The sequence below is a fragment of the Heteronotia binoei genome, chromosome 1 (assembly GCF_032191835.1).
Source record: "Heteronotia binoei isolate CCM8104 ecotype False Entrance Well chromosome 1, APGP_CSIRO_Hbin_v1, whole genome shotgun sequence".
NCBI classification, from domain to species: Eukaryota; Metazoa; Chordata; class Lepidosauria; order Squamata; family Gekkonidae; genus Heteronotia; species Heteronotia binoei.
Genome location: NC_083223.1, coordinates 172,815,944 through 172,832,494, shown reverse-complemented (window position 1 = coordinate 172,832,494; position 16,551 = coordinate 172,815,944). Strand labels below are relative to the sequence as shown.

General features: G+C 44.4%; 1 protein-coding gene and 1 pseudogene across 4 annotated transcripts in view; both read right to left on the bottom strand.

Moving 5' to 3' along the window:
- The window catches only part of CRIM1 (cysteine rich transmembrane BMP regulator 1), a 318,174-nt gene that overhangs the window by 22,660 nt on the left and 278,963 nt on the right, over nt 1-16,551 (bottom strand). The gene's annotated exons all lie outside the window — the stretch shown is intronic.
- Nucleotides 1,757-1,924, bottom strand: LOC132589128 (U2 spliceosomal RNA; annotated as a pseudogene).

The following is a 16,551-nucleotide window of genomic DNA, read 5'->3' as shown; positions in this document are numbered from 1 at the left end:
TTACACTGTGTACAGATCATTCTCCCCTGAAATGGTTGATACAAACAGCAAACTTATAAGGTGGAGTTTACAGCTCCAAGATTACAACTTTGATATACAGCACATCCCTGGGAAGCAAAATGTGATTGCAGATGCACTGTCAAGAAGAATGTAAATTTAGAAGTCTGTTTGTATAGTAATGTTATAGAAGATATTAGTCTGATGAAGAATGTATATAATTTTGAAGTGTGAAGTTATAACATAGTGTAACCCAAGCAAGTGTGCCCATGTCCCATTGCTCAGCAAAAGGCTGAGACCTTTCGCCTTGCACAATGTCTCAGAAGGGGGAGGGACATGTGACGGAAAGCTAGGGGTTAACCAGAAACTGAAGACACACAGGGCCTGCGTCAGGTGACCTGAGGGTGGGGGCAAAGTGCTCAAAGCTCTCAGGGAGGGAAAGTGGTTGAGTGACGGAAACTGCTGAGGTAGTCATTCAGTCTGTTGGTGTCTGACAGAGGTCTGTCAGTGTTGGGGCCTGACAGAGACTGAGTGGGTCAGTTCGTGCCTGACCGAGGCTGGGAGGGCAGCTGATCCTGTGAAGGAGCTTGAGACAGTGACAGGAAAGTCTTCCAGAGACTGCAAGCTCGACAAAACCAGCCAAGAGGGCTGTGTGTGAGGAACAAGTGTGAGTCAGTCAAGACCTGAACGGTCACAGACACCTATAGACAACTCTGAAGATCTAGTGAGGTGGTTAAGGGAGTGGATGTGGGTCTGAGACACCAGAAGGACTGGTAGTAGTGGCTCCAGTCGAGGGGTGAGACTTGGCACATCATTCCCAAGAGGCCAGACCTTGGCTAGAGGTGGAGAGAGCAAGTTATAGGGAAACTGTGAACTGTGAGAACTGAGAAACTCACAAGAAGGAAGAAGTTATTGTAAAACCTGGAACAACTGAGCAACGTGTTAGCCTGTGTAAATATCTCCCATATCCCCAGTTTAAAGACTTTTTGTTATAATAAATCTGTGGTTTGAGTTAAAGTTCTCGAGAGCCTATATTTTTGGGAAGAACAAACAAAGCTGCTGTGGTCCCCTGTGAAAGAGAATTCTATTTCCTTCCAAGTAACAAGTAAAATACCCCGAAGAGACTGAGTATAAAGAGATCCAGTGAGGCCGTGAGGCGGGCGCTGCTATAATGGTATATTGGGAATATTAGAATTGAACAAGTCAAATGTTATAAATACTTGGGTGTTACTTATAATTACAAGCTTAATTGGGCAGTGCACCAGAGCAGAGTTACAAAATTAGCTAGGGCAAGAGTGTCAAATATGCTGCCTGGGGGCTGAATCAGGCCCTTGGAGAGCTCATATCAGGCCCCTGAGCAACTGGCTGTCATCTGCTTCCTTCTCCCTCTCTCTTGCTTCCTTCTGCATCACTGCTTGCTTTGCCAGGCTTGCTCAATAGCATATTTGCTACAGAGCAAAACATGCATTTTCTCCATTGGCTGAGGGTCCTCCCTTGCAGAGGAAGGAGGAGTGGCAGAGCATGCCTTGCCAGGCTCTTTCAATCGCACAGCAGAGCTACTGAGACAAGCCTCTCTTCCTTCTATTGGCTGAGGCTCCTCCTCCTCCTGCTCCCCCGGGGGTGGAAGGAAAAAGCCAGAGCTTCCTTTTCCCAGTTCCCTGGGCCTCATGGGAGAAATACAAAGAAAGCATCTTTAAGACCGAGTGCTAATATTTTAAGGATGTTTTAAGTTTTTTTTTAAATCTTCGTGTGTGTGTCCGTGTCCTTTATAAAGTTTATATCTCTGCTACCATTTAATCATAAATAGGTACACACCCAGTTCCAAAAATCCATTTAATATATAGTCCTCGAATAGAGGACGTATCAGATATTAAACGGATAAGAACAGCTACTACAGTTGATCTTAGCCAAAAGACCAAGAAGCGATAGTTCAGTTTCTTCAAGAGAGAGAAATTGTGTAATCTAATCTTTTTTTCCCAGGAGCTTATTTTTTTAAAAGGATAAATTACTTTTAAATGATAATAGATTAAAGAACTATGAACAGGGGAATAATGGGGTATCCAATTACAGGAAAAGAAATTTTGCTTAGGGTTTTAGATTGGTTGTAATTTTGTTTCATATTTCTTATTATCTTTTGTGTTACTAATATTATCTTTTGTGTTACTAATGTTTCAAATAAAAAAAAGGAATATTAAAAAATAGGTACACACATGGCCTGGCCCAACCTGACATGACTTGGCCCAACAAGGTCTCATTTATGTCACATTCGGCTCTCATAACGAATGAGTTTGATACCCCTGAGCTAGGGTCTCTCTAAACCAATTTAGGCTTTTTTCTTTGCTCAAGGAGTTAATGTGTCTCTGTAGTAAGTAGAATTTTTAATTCTAAACTATTGCCTCAGGTTCTGTTTGGTATTCCCATATGGCTTAATGCTTTCAATCAAGTGGAGAATATACAAGCAATATTTCTTAGACAAATTATGGGCATCCCTAAATGTGTATCCTATTTTATTTCTGTTTAGAAGATGGTCAAAACTTGATCAATACTAACGCTTGGATCTTAACAATATGTTACTGGCTTAAACTCTATTTTAGAGCTGAACTGGGATCCCTTTTATATTCTCTGAAAAAGAATTGTATAATACTTTTTGGGATGCTATAATTACATCTAAACTAAATGGGATGGAATTCTAGCAGGAGCTCCTTTGCATGTTAGGCCACACACCCATAATGTAGCCAGTCCTCCAAGAGCTTACAAAAAAGAGCCTTGTAAGGTTTTGGAGGATTGGCTACATCAGGGATGTGTGGCCTAATATGCAAAGGAGCTCCTGTTAGAATTCCACCCCTGAAATGAAATCAAATTGGAATCCCTCTTGATGATCTCGCTTTAGCCAACGAAGCCTATGTCTTTAAACTAATTAAGCAACGATTTACAGACACTGAATGCAAAAATTACAACCAACTCAATCTTATATTTGCTCACCTGCCATGCTTGGACTCACTAATCATTTAGGCAGGATGGCTCGATATTCCTCTACAGTGTAGAGCAGGGGTGTCAAACATGCAGTTTGGGGGCTGAATCAGGCCCCCGAAGGGCTCTGATCAGGCCCCTGAGCAACTGGCTGTCATCTGCTTCCTTTTCCCTATATCTTGCTTCCTTCTGCATAACAGCTTGCTTTGCAAGGCTTGCTCAATTGCACAGGAGCTACAGAGCAAAGCTTCTGTTTTCTCCACTGGCTGAGGATCCTCCCTTGGGAAGGAATAGCTTGCTTTGCCAGGCTCTCTCAATTGCACAACAGAGCTACTGAGCCAAGCCTCTGTTTTCTATTGGCTGAGGCTCCACCTCCCAGTCCCCTGTGGAAGGAAGGAAGGAGCCAGAGCTTCCTTTGCCCAGTTCCCTGGTTCCCATGGAAGAAATACAAAGAAAGTATCTTTAAGACCAATGAGAGCTAACGTTTTAAGCACGATTTAAGTTTTTTGTTTTAAAAAATGTGTGTTTATGTTTTTTATAAAATTTATATCTCTGCTACCAAATCTTAAATAGGTACACACATGGCCTGGCCTGACATGGCTTGGCCCAACCCAACATGGCCTGGCCCAACAAGGTCTCATTTATGTCAGATCCAGCCCTCTTAACAAATGAGTTTGACACCCCTGGCGTAGAGCTTTTTTACTGGTCAGGGTAAATGCATTTCCTTCAAAGATTCTTTACGGCAAATATCACCAGATTTTGAGGCAAGAATGTCTGTGTCCCTGTGGCCTTAACACCTTAGATAGAATTGATCATATAATCCTAGACTGCCTTCTGTATGAGTTCGCTTGGGAAAGATTGCTTTCAAATTTATTAAATTTTAAAAGAATTTGAAGTTCTCAAAATTTAGGGAAATTTTAGATAGTATTGTCTTATCCTATGTAATTTTTGTATGTAATTTTTACAACGGATTGATTTTATATATTACTACCAATAAGGCCCATTGTGGGGAAAAATACGGGCGCTAAAATTTGCTGTGGGTGAGTGTTGTAGCGGGGGGGGGGGGCTGGGAGGGAGGGAAAAGATAGAGGGAGGCAAAGTATGTCAAGAAGGCAGCTGTTGGGAAGGGAATGGAGATAGTGGGGAAATATGGGGTAGATTATCAGAGAAGGGGGAGACTGAGTAAGAAGGGATAGGAGGCAAAAGAGATAGTGGTAGGTTGCTTTCCATCTCCTCCCCCCTCCTTTCAGTCTCTACCTAGGAAAAGGACAGTCTTTCTCTGCAGTGGGGACCAAGGCAGCTTAAATCATCTCCCTCTCCCCCTTTTGATCTACACAACAACCCTGTGAGGTAGGTTAGGCTGAAAGTATATGGGTGATCCAAAATCACCCAGTTGGCTTCCACAGTAGGAACCTGGGTCTGGAAAATCCTGCTTTGAAGCACAGACTGCCATGTCACAGTGGCTGCCATGGGGGGCTGCTCCTGAACAGAAGCAAGCAGTCAGACCTAGTTAAGTCATGCCAGTCAGGTGGCATCAAGTCACCCAGAGTGTGCTGTCAGGCCTAAGGTAGAAAACCTCCAGGTGGAGTCTGAAGATCTCATATCACAACTGAAATCCAGAAAATAGATCTCTTTTCCCCTGGAGAAAATAAGTGCTTTGGAGAGTGGACTCTATGACACTATATTCAGCTGGGGCCTCTCCCCTCCACAAAGTCTGGCTTCCATAGACTCCACCAGGAATTTCCCAATCTGGAGCTGACAACCCTAATCAGGACTGGCCCCAATGGGTTCTCCCTCAAAGAAGAAGACCACTGCAGATTTATACCCCGCCCTTCTCTCTGAATTAGAGTTTCAGCTTACAGAGCGGCTTTATCTTCTTATCTCACAACAGGTACCCTGTAAGGTAGGTGGGACTGAGAGAGCTCTCACAGAAGCTGCCCTTTCAAGGTCATTCCAGCAATTGCAAGTGGAGGAGTGCGGAATCAAACTCGGTTCTCCCAGATAAGAGTCTGCACACTTAATCACTACACCAAACTGGAAAGGGCCTCCCTCTCACTTTACTGAGAACCAAGCTTGGTTGTACAGTTGCCAAGTCCAACTCAGAAAATACCTGGGGACTTTGTAGTGGAGCTGGGAGACTTTAGAGGCAGAAGACTTTTTCATCCATCCCAAAAACAAATAAAAACACAGCAGTGCATTTCCCCTGAATACAGTCTTCATTTTTCCATACCCAGAAGATGGCTACACTTCCACTAAATGAAACTGAACACACACATGCATGCACACACACACAAAGCAGCCAAATTAAAAACAGCACACTGGGGCAATTGACTCACTGGGGCTGGTAAATGTAACCATCTGGTGTAATTCCACCAGCTTCTTCAGACTAACAGGAAAACAAAAGCAGATCAGCCTAAGGGGTGGAGTTTTCCTCCAAACAAGGAAAGGGGCTCTGCTGCTTCTCTTCCTTTTACACACCCACCAGGAACACCCAAGTGGATCTGCTTATTCATCCCACCCATTCAGCTTTCCTCTTGGTCTCCCATCCAAGCTGGCTGCACTTCCATTTAATGAAGCTGAGCACACACACACACACTCACAAATCAACCTTTTCGGACTAAAAGGAAAACAAAAGCAGAGCAGCCTAAGTGCTGGAGTTGATGTCTGTCATCTGGAAAGCGGTTGTAAGTCTGAGGGATCTCCAGACCTCACAATTGTTCCCCAGAAGGAGGGTGGAGTCTATGGCATTGTACGTGTCTGAGGTTCCACCTCTCCTCAAATCCCACCCTCTCTAACCTTCACCTCTCAAATCTCCAGGAATTTCCCAACCTGGAGTTGGCAACTGCTAAGTCACACTGGCTATCATAGAGGGGCTGCTGCTGAACAGGAGCAAGCAGCCAGGCCTAGTGACGGCAGTCAGGTGGCATCAAGTCACTTGCTTTTGAGGGTGGACTGTATCCCATTCTATTCACCTGAGACATCTCCCTTTACTGACAGTAACTGGTTGCTTAGCAACAGGGGCAAGGCTGAGCGGAGGAAGGTGAGAGGGAGTGACAGGAAAGGTGGAAGCCATGCCTCTGAGGAAATGCTCCCAGCATAACCTTCTGGCTAGTTGCATTATGGCGGCAGCAGCTCCTTGGCTATTTCTATGGCCTTTGGACGCCATGTGTGCTGACAGTCCATCTGTGTGCACCATTGGTGGGGCGGCAGAGGTCTGTTGCTGGCAATGCCTTTCTGAGATGTGCTGACAGAGGGGACACAGAGAAGAGTTGGAGATATGGCTGTTTCTGAAGTAAGACTGTTTTGATGGTTTGTTCAATGTTCCTGGAATGGACAATCATTCCTCAACATTTGTTATAAGCATTTGTTAAAAACAACTTTTGTGATGCAAGATTCTCAAAAGCTCCTGCTCCAACAATTTTGTTAACCTCTAAGGTGCCTCTGTACTCAAATCTCACTCTTCTCCAGTAAACTAGTACTGCCACCACCGAAAACTAAAAGCAAATAGCAGCTGGCTGTTGAGGCTGTAGTATGAGAACAGAAGCAGATTAATCATTCCACCCCCTTGTGGTCTCTCCTATTGAAGTAAGACCCCAACCCGCCCCCCCTGCCACGATCTATAGCTTTGTTCTCTCTCAGAGGCGGAGGATATCTCTGGGGGTTATTCCCATCATTCCTTTAAGGAGGCAGGAAATACCTTTTTCCTCTTCCTTTTGGCACCTTTGGAATAACCTGCGCCTTTCAGTTTTGTTCCTGCCTCCATAGGGAGCAGCAGCAAATAGTGTAGGCTTAGCCTTCGCATTGCCTTCAGCATTCAAACTTTATCTTATTTCTTTTCCCTGTCTATCTTGTTGTTCATCCAATTTATCCTCCCCCACTTGAGGAGTCATTACAACTCCTCTACTTCTCCTTCACCTCTACTCATGAGGAAACCTCATCTCTGATCGACCAGAGCAGATTGCAACCGGAGACCATATTGTTGGTTTTCCTCAAGGGAGGAGAGGGAGACTCACGCTGCAGCAGCAGCTTTGAATTTCGTCACAGGGGCCAACTTTAGTTCAGTTCAGACCTTTACTGGCATAAAAGCAATCATGATTCACAATCAAAAGTAGACACAAAGGCATGTAGTAAGAACAATACATAAAGCAATCAATTAAAATGGCACCCAATAATACTAATCAAAAATAGACACCCTGCAATTAAAATACAGAAGTATGCCTAGATTTAATTTTATAGGCTTCTACTAAGAAATTCGCAACACATGTAGTAATGTGGGGATTAACATCTTTAAAGTAGGTTAGAGTTTTCCTTTTAGTAAATACATTGTGTTGGAGATATTCAGCTAAGAATTGTCTACGTTGTGAGGCCAGGAAGGGACATTCTAAAATAATATGGGATATAGAATCAAGGACCCCTAATTCACATGGACATAATCTATTTTTGAGAGGTATCTGTCTAAACCTACCAAAGAGAACTGTTGATGGGAAGGCATTTAAACGTGCCAAAGTCCGATGATGGAATGGGGAATCTAAAGTAAAAAAAATAATGAGGTATCTTCCCATGTCTTTGGAGTATACCTAGACTGGCTGCAGAGCAAAAGGGGATGTGAAGGGAACACTTTTTGGTATTCGTGATCCATAAGACTTAGTTGGATTGTTCTTAAAATATATAGTTCGTCACATAAGAAAAGAGTGTCCACCTCAATACCAAGTTTTTGTAGTTTGTGGGTAAATCTAGAGAGCCAAGTAATGCTGTGTCTGTCATCAGGTAGTATAGTAAACTTCCTGGATCCGTTCTGAAATGAATTTTTAGCCAGAAAAGCCATAATCCAGGCTCTGGTTTCTAGAAGATGTAAATCTAGCTCTGCACAAATGGATGAGTAGGGGACACATTTGGGAGCACCTAAAATCTGACGGAAGAATGATGATTGCACATTCTCCATGCAGGGACTAAACGCTCCAATCTACAAAGGTATTTCCTATAGCAACTGAGGAAGGATTTTGGCACTAAATTTTCAGAGTTGCTGGAATGAACTGGTTACCTTCTAAGAAATAGAACTTTTTAATTTGCGCCAGAGAACATTTTACTAAACTTACAGATCTATTACGATGCGTTGGCCATCTAAGGTTGTAGTTAAAAGTAATTCCCAGATACTTGTAAGCCTTCACTTGTTTGATTTCTTCTGTACCAATGCACCATTTAGATAGGTGCCAGCTCTTTGAAAAAAACAGGATTTTTGATTTTTCGTGATTAATTACCAGTCGATTCAATCTACAGTACTGGTGAAAGGCTTTCAAGTATTTTTGAAGGCCAATTCTGATATGTGAATGAATAACGGTGTCGTCAGCATATAGCCAACTTGCCTTTGCAGCTTGCTCGTGCCGCCCTAGGTGACACCGTAGATGGTGCAGCTACGAAGATTGCCAGTAAATGCCGCCTCAGGAGGAGCCTGTAATTCACGGAGTGGTTGGAGGCCACCGGTGGCTGTTTGGAGGCTCAGAGTTTGGCTCCGTTACCTTCCTGCCTCTTAAAAAGGGCGCAATTGGGGCAGACGGAGATCAAAGCACTCCAGTGAACCCCCATTGGCAGCTTGCTTACGAAGGCTTCTCTTCAGTTGGGTAATGTACCTGCACCATCTAGTGGTGTAAACCTGTAACTGTGCTAGTTTTCAGACAAGAACAAATGGATTCTTTTTGTGAGGAAGTGGGCTCCTTGCAAGGGTTTCCTGTACTTCCAAGGACCAATCCTACTCACTCCTATTACTCCTGGCCCACCATGGTTGCCTGTAAGGCCACCATTAGTGATAAAAAATGTTCAAGGTTCAGAAGTGATTCAATTGTGTCATGTCCTGATGCAGGAGAACTGGAGAAAGGAGGAATTCTTTTCAGTGAAGGAGGAGGAGGAAGTGGAGGTCCTTGAACAATCTAGGCATTTTCCTTTGATCCTAAGACTACCATTATTTACTAGCTAATGAATCTGGCTTATACTACTACTACTACTACTACTACTACTATTATAAGAGCCCCATGGTGCAGAGTGGTAAAGCTGCAGTACTGCAGTCAGAGCCCTCTGCTTACGACCTGAGTTTGATCCCAGCGGAAGCTGGGTTCAGGTAGCCGGCTCCAGGTTGACTCCGCCTTCCATCCTTCTGAGGTTGGAAGGTTGGTAAAATGAGTACCCAGGTTGGTAAAATGAGTACCCAGCTTGCTGGGGGGAGAAAGTGTAGATGACTGGGGAAGGCAATGGCAAACCACCCCGTAAAAAGTCTGCCGTGAAAACGTTGTGAAAGAAACATCACCCCAGTATGCTTGCACAGGGGACTACCTTTACCTTTCTTTTTACTACTGTTACTACTAATGTCTAGAACCAGAGGTAACTCTGAGTTCTCACCCCATCAAGAAATAATGGAAAAGGTATTCCTTTCTTGTATACCTTGAGAGACAACCTTGAGAGACAACAGAATGGGGCAAGCATGATTTTAATAAGCAGTCCCCTTATCTTGTAAGAAACCTTATGCCTTTCCTAATCAGGCCTTAGATTCAGTGGGAGCTCACAAGAGTGTAGTTCCTGAACTTTACTGAGAGTTCCACCTCCTTCTCCATTGAATAGTATGTGCAGCTGCAGAACAATCCCTGGATGAAGTCTACCACCTATTTTTCTACAAAATGCCCCCTGTTCCTAACTATATTAATTAGTTACTACAGGTTCCAGCAGAAGATGGTCAACAGCATTACAGTCTTTGGGTCTCCTCTCTGAGGACAGACTGGACACCATTCATGAGTCCTTAAGTGAATTCATGATTCTATTGTCATGATGGTAAGAGTTTCTTCCACAGCTTCCTTGGTCTCCTGGGCTTCTATCATGTTGATCTGTACAACTGACCCAGTTTCTGCCTGAAAATAACAGACGTCGGCTGGAAGGAGCCATTTGCATCCTCAAAGTCATAGCATCTAGGCATCTATTCTACCTGCCTGCTGCAGGATGGTTTTTCCTTGGTCTCCGGTCAGTGATTCTTCCTCTTATTTCTAGCTCATTAAAATGTATATTTATAGTTCAGTTGCCAGGAAAGTGTGGCTCAGACCAGAGAAATTGCCTACAGGGGAGTGCCATTATGATGTAATGACCCACCGCCTTGCCGACATTGGAGTTCAGGGGGTGGCCTTACAGTGGTTTTCCTCCTTCCTCCATGGTTGGCGACAAAGGGTGGTGATTGGCGAGCAGACCTCCCTGTGTTATCCACTAAAGTGTGGTGTACTGCAGGGAGCTATTCTCTTGCCAATGATGTTTAACATCTATATGCACCCCCTTGCCCAGATTGCCAGAGGTTTTGGGCTGGGTTGTCACCAGTATGCAGGAGAGACCCAGCTCTATCTGTGGATGGACGGCCACTCAAACTCTATCCCAAATCATCTAACCAGTGCGCTGGAAGCAGTGGCAGGTTGGTTGCAACAGCCGGCTGAAAATTAATCCAACCAGGATGGAGGTCCTGTACATGAGTTGTGGGGGGTTAAGATCGAGCATCCAGCTCCCCACCCTGGATGGCGCATCTCTTGTGCCAGCTCAGAAGGTGAGGAGTTTGGGTGTGATACTGGATGCCACCCTCTCTATGGAGGCCCAGGTCACAGCTGTTGCACGATCTGCCTTTTATCATCTTCAGCAGGTCAAACAACTAGCGCCCTATCAGCCTCCTTGGGACTTAGCTACAGTGATCCATCCAACAGTCACTTCCAGGATGGACTACTATAACTCGCTCTACACAGGCTTGCCCTCGAGGTTGATCCAGAAACTCCAGACGGTGCAGAACGCAGCAGCACGATTGCTGATTGAATTGCCTTTACAGGCAAGCAGTTGGCCGATGCTGTGCAGTTTGCACTGGCTACCAATTGAGTACCAGATCCGCTTCAAGGTTTTAGTACTGACGTCCAAAGCCTTGCATTGCCTGGGACCGACATACCTGTGGGACCGTCTCTCCCCATATGAGCCCCTGAGGTCATTATGATCAGCCAACAAACATCTTCTGACCATCCCTAGTCCGGCTTGCCTCAACCAGGGACAGGGCTTTTTCAGCCCTGGCTCCGACCTTATGGAGGTTCAGGCCCTACCGGATTTGTTACCATTCTGGAGGGCCTGTAAGATGGAGGGCCTGTAAGACAGAGCTGTTCCACCAGGCCTATGACTGAGGCAGCTGGGCATCCTTATTTTATTACACCATCTAATTGGCCTCCCAGCACTGACTGCTATCTTGACTGCTAAAAATTGGGCTAATACAGTTGGCATCTTTTGGACATCTAAGTTGCCTGTGACAATTATGTCTCAATTTATGTGTTCACACCATCCATGCTGCCTTAAATTAATTCTGATCTAATAGTTTAACTGTGTTAGCCGTTTGATTGTTTTATTGCTGGTTTTAATTGTTTTACCATGTTGGAATCTGCCCTGAGCCCATTATGGGAAAGGGCAGACTATAAATTTACAGAAATAAAAAAAATTGGGAAGCTTCTCAGGTGGAGAACTAGTTGCACAAAGTTACTCCATCTAGTTCTACGGTTTCCCACTGGATAGATTTGTGAGGTCCCCAGCTGCCAGAAATCTCATCAAGAGATTTACCAATTCCAGAACTCTACAACTCCTCATCTACTTTCAAACTCTCAAGCCGGTTCCTGTGGCAAAGAGGGGCTAAGGAGTCTCATTGTGCCTATGAAGGATGGAGATTGGAGACCCTTTCCAGATCTCAAGCTTCCCAACATCTAGCTAGGTTGCTTCGCATGGAAGTCTTGAGGGCGTTAGGGGCCCTCTTCAATCTGGCAAGTTCCTTGCTTCCATAGACCTGGTGGAAACATATCTAGAGGTTCCAAGATATCAGCTTCAAAAATGCTGTCTTTTGTTCGTAGTGAAGGATCAACAGGTTCTATACCAGGTCATACCATTAGGAATCTCCACGGTTCTCTGAGTCTTCTCGAAGCCCCTGATAATCTAGCAGTTCATTTCAGAGACAAGCAATCCATGCTCATCCTTGCTTAGAAGCAGTGTTTTTTCTAAGCTGAGTTAGGGTGAGCTAGCTCATACATTTTTTTCTTAGCTCAGGAAAAAAATGGCCCCAGAACAAACTAATTTATGCAGTAGATCACAACTATGTTGCCAGTAGGTCATGGAATAGAATTTTTGCTCATGGGTCTCCACAACTAGAGGGAGTATTGCTTAAAAGATTGGTTATCCAATCTTACAATAAAGTCAAGTCTTTCTGAGATACAGCATTAGGGTTTCCTAGTGAACTTGTCAGAGAGTGCTCTCTGACCAACCCAAAAGATCAAACATCTGGCAATAGGGATCCAGAGTAATTTTTTATCCATCCTGTCCAGGGCCAGACCCTGAGTCTCCTGGCATCTTGCACAAACAAGGTCCAGTAGACATGCTTCCATGCCAGGCTTGTGTGACCTTTTTAGCATCCGTATCAACTTCCGCTCCTGGAGAAACTGGAAATGAGCCTGTTGGCAATCTAGACCTATTTTTCTGTGGCAGACAGAGACATGCAATCTACACCAAGGCAAGGTGTCCCACTGTCCTACATTCTGCAAGCCATTTACAGATGTCAGCCTCCAGGGAAGGGGAGCAGTTCTGCAGGAAGTTCCTACTCAGCGAAAAGGGTTCCCAGCAGAACACTGCCACAGGAGCTGGTGGCGGCTACAAGCTTAGCCAGTTTCAAGAGGGGGTTAGATAAAAATATGGATCAGAGGTTCATCAGTGGCTATTAGCCACAGTGTGTATATATGTTTTCCATGTATATGTGTTTTCCATGTAGAGTCTTTATATATATATATAATTTTTGGGGGCCACTGTGTGACACAGAGTGTTCGACTGGATGGGCCATTGGCCTGATCCAACATGGCTTCTCTTATGTTCTTAACAACCATCTACTAGAACTCAGGGCAATTCTCCAGGTCCTGAACTATTACAGTTCCAGCTTCATCAACTAGCACGGCCTGTTTCAAACAGACCATATATCCATGAAGGCTCATTTTAACTAGTGGGGAGACTCCAGATCATCCCAGCTGCACAGAGAAGCAATGAAGTTCCTGCTGTGTGTGGAACGCATCAAGGGACGAAACAATGTCCAAACAGATTGGTGGAGCAGGGAGACCATCTGTAAGGGGGTGTGGTCCCTCAATCCAGATCTATTCAACACCTGGGGTGTCCTCAGGGAAACCTTTTCTGTCCTCAACAGATTGTCAGCTACCACACTTTCTTCACCAGGTCTTTCACCAGAACGCAGAGAACAGGGTTGCTCTGATATCCCCAAAGTCCTGGAGCCTACTCTATGTATTTCTGTAGATTTCCCTCTGACCCAAGACCATCCAGTGAGGGATCTACATGCACAGGGCATTCCAGTAGCTCCTTTTTGCCAGGCCACTCCTGCTTCTTGATCAGGACAGAACTCTTGCCTTCAGCCTAGCTACCAATCTTGCCAGGCATGCTTCATCAGGGTCCAATCTAGCAGCTCAGTCTAGAGTGATCTTGTTTGACCAGGGGGTTTCTTCTACAACTAGGATACCTCTCAGATGTGACTGACACAATTCTAGCATCTAGAAGACTGTCTACTGTCTGCAGTTATAATTCTACCTGGAAAGCTTTCTGGGTTTTCATTTCTGCAAGAGAGTCTTCACCCAGGACTCCAAGCTTCTACTCTTCATAGGCAGCAACTATCTCCATGCTACTCCCATTCAGTGGGGAATACTAGTTGTCCAAACTTCTTCACATGGCAGTTAATTCTACAATGTTCCTTCTCCAGTAGATTGTTTTTTCCATGTAGAGTCTTAACACAGCTCTGTTTGCTCTTACGAGTCCACTGTTTGAACTTCTGAGAGAAGTGGGAGCAAAATGGTTTTTGAATGAATACTGGCCACAACCTCAGCAAAGAATTTCTGAGTTCAGTGCCTTGTTTATCAGATTTGGATTTGGGTATTTCATAAAGACAAAGTGGTCCTCGGGGCGTACCCTACCATTCTTTCCAAAGCCACTTCCAAGATTTCATCACTTGTAAGAATTTTTAGTTCCAATCTTTTGTTCTCAGCCATAGCGTTCCAAGGAATTCATCTGGCACACCTTAGATGTCAGACAATCTCTGAAGATTTACATTGCCAGATTTGACACTATTTGGAAATCTAACTGCATGGTCGTGAGTTTTCATTTCCTGGTCCGGGTATAATTATGTCTAAGAACATCAGTTCAGTTCTTAAAATATGCATCATGGAAGCTTTTAAGCCTTTGGGTTTACACATTCCTAAGGGCAACACTGCAGTCTCTTGGTGCAGTGTTTCTTCCAACAGGGTCTTTCTTAACCAACCATCAGTGGAAGGGGCTTGCACAGCAGCCATGTGATCTTCCATCTTCATTGGACACTGCAAGCTACACTCAATAGCAGTTGCAGCCTTTGGAAGAAGATTTTTTGCAACATATTGTACTTCTGCTGACGATGATGTCCCACCCATTTAAGGGACCACTGCTGTGGAAGGTCCCACAGAGATGTCCTCCACCTCTGAGGAAGAACGGCCCATTGGCACTTACCATGAAGGGTCCTTCTCCTCAGAGGACAGGAGGACATCTCGTCACACCCTCCATCATCATCCATTTTCTCTGGTGTTGCTCTTCTTCTATATCTGTTCTGTACCTATGCATTTCAGTATAGTGTTCTTCTGTTGGTACAGTTACATGTTCTGCCAAGCTAATGAGTTAATTTTTCTCAAGTTTAACCTTAGTTTCTAGGTTGAGTTCGCTGCTTTTGGAGTCCCAAAACTGAAAGGGGCAGGTTATTCCGAAGGCGCCAAAAGGAAAAGGAAAAATGTATTTCCTGCCTCCCTAAAGGAATGATGGGAATAACCCCGAGATGTCCTCCTGACCTCTGAGGAGAAGGACCTTTCATGGTAAGTGCTAGTGGGCCATTCCCAAGTTACAATGAATCTACAATGAAAATTTAGGCTTGGTACTTCTTTGCACATGCATTGAGTAATTCTCATGTCACATTAAATGCATGTACAAGCTGAATGTGTGATTGAAACCTCTTTTTTCTTCATGGATCAGTCCCCAGTTTCATTTGCCAAGCCAAGCTGTGTTGGCTCTTTCTCACCATGCAGGTTGGATATGTTTTCACAGGTAACATGTGAACTGGGCTTGTGTGCCTTGATCTTCCAGGTGGGTTTTATTTCTTTTAGTATTTTGAATCTATATGTGCAGGGGTATGTGTATGCTCATGGTGGGTCTCTCTCAACAGCCCTGCATAACCCCAAGCTTCTTCCCTGGCACACACCTACCCACTCAAACACACAAGGCAGTTGTCAAAACTCCTGCAAAAAGGTGACCCACAGCTGCCTCCGCAGCAACGCGAGCAATTGGGGACTCCACATGGCCAAATGTGCCTGCAGTGCATGGCCACTCAGCCTAGAAAGTAGCTGCTGGTTAGCCTCTGATTGCCCAGCCTAAGCACAGAATTTTTTAAAAAATACAAAATGCTTTCACCCTCCCCCTGCTTCTTCCCAGAGCGTCTTAGGCTCCTGGACTTAGGCAGCTTTTCCTTCCTGCCCACCTCCCCTGCAGCCAGGCAACCATGTGTGCTGCTGCCACCGGCTCTCTCTGTCCAGCACTGTGCAGCTTATGGGGACATCCAGGAGGGAAGTGGAGCAGCGGCAGCAGCATGACGTCACTGAGTCACATGGGGGGCATCCTATTTCACCTAGTGGCAGGGCCGGCCCTCCAGGTAGTTAGCATATATTTTATTCCTATCTCTCATCTGTCCTATCTAGAATGAAATTCACTAAATAAAGAACTCTGTGGTTCTGTGTAACTCTTATCTTTGTGAGCACATACAGAACAAAGAAGCTCTGCTGCATGTAGGTAACTGTGCACTCTGCTTACCATATAAGTGAATCTAACATAAATAATCCTCAAATTTCAAGTGAATTGGGCCTCCCAGAAGAGCTTCTTTGCTCTGTATGTGCCATGGGCCCCTGAACAACATGACCCTAAACCATCCTCCATTGTTTCCAATGGAAAAAACCACACGCTTTCTCTGAGCAAACATTAACCAAACATGCCAGTGAAAGCAAAACAATCACTCGTCAAAAGCTTCTGAAATTAGACAGAACCAATTTGGGATTGGGTTTACAGCTGTTACAGAGATTCTTTGATGTGTACTCAGATCCAGATATACCTGAAAAATACCAATAAAGTTTTTTGAAGTATATTTTCGGATTGGATACATCCAAGTGCATATCCCAAATATTTATGGATAATGAAACACTATGTAGCAGGTACTACAGTCCACCATTATTTTTCTTTAACCTTTTCCCATATTAAAGCAAACAGAAGGTCTTTTCAGTGTGGTCTAGTACCAAAGAGTGCCAATTACTTGAAAATCCTTGTTTAATTAAGAATTCACTGTTAGACTTCTACCTGGACCTTAATTCTCATGCTTAAAATAGGAATGACAACAATCTGCTTCATACTAGTGTGATAAGAATAGACATGACAAATGGGGATGTATTAGAGTCGCTTCATTTCCCCCATATCCCTTCCCCACATCATTTCCTCTTT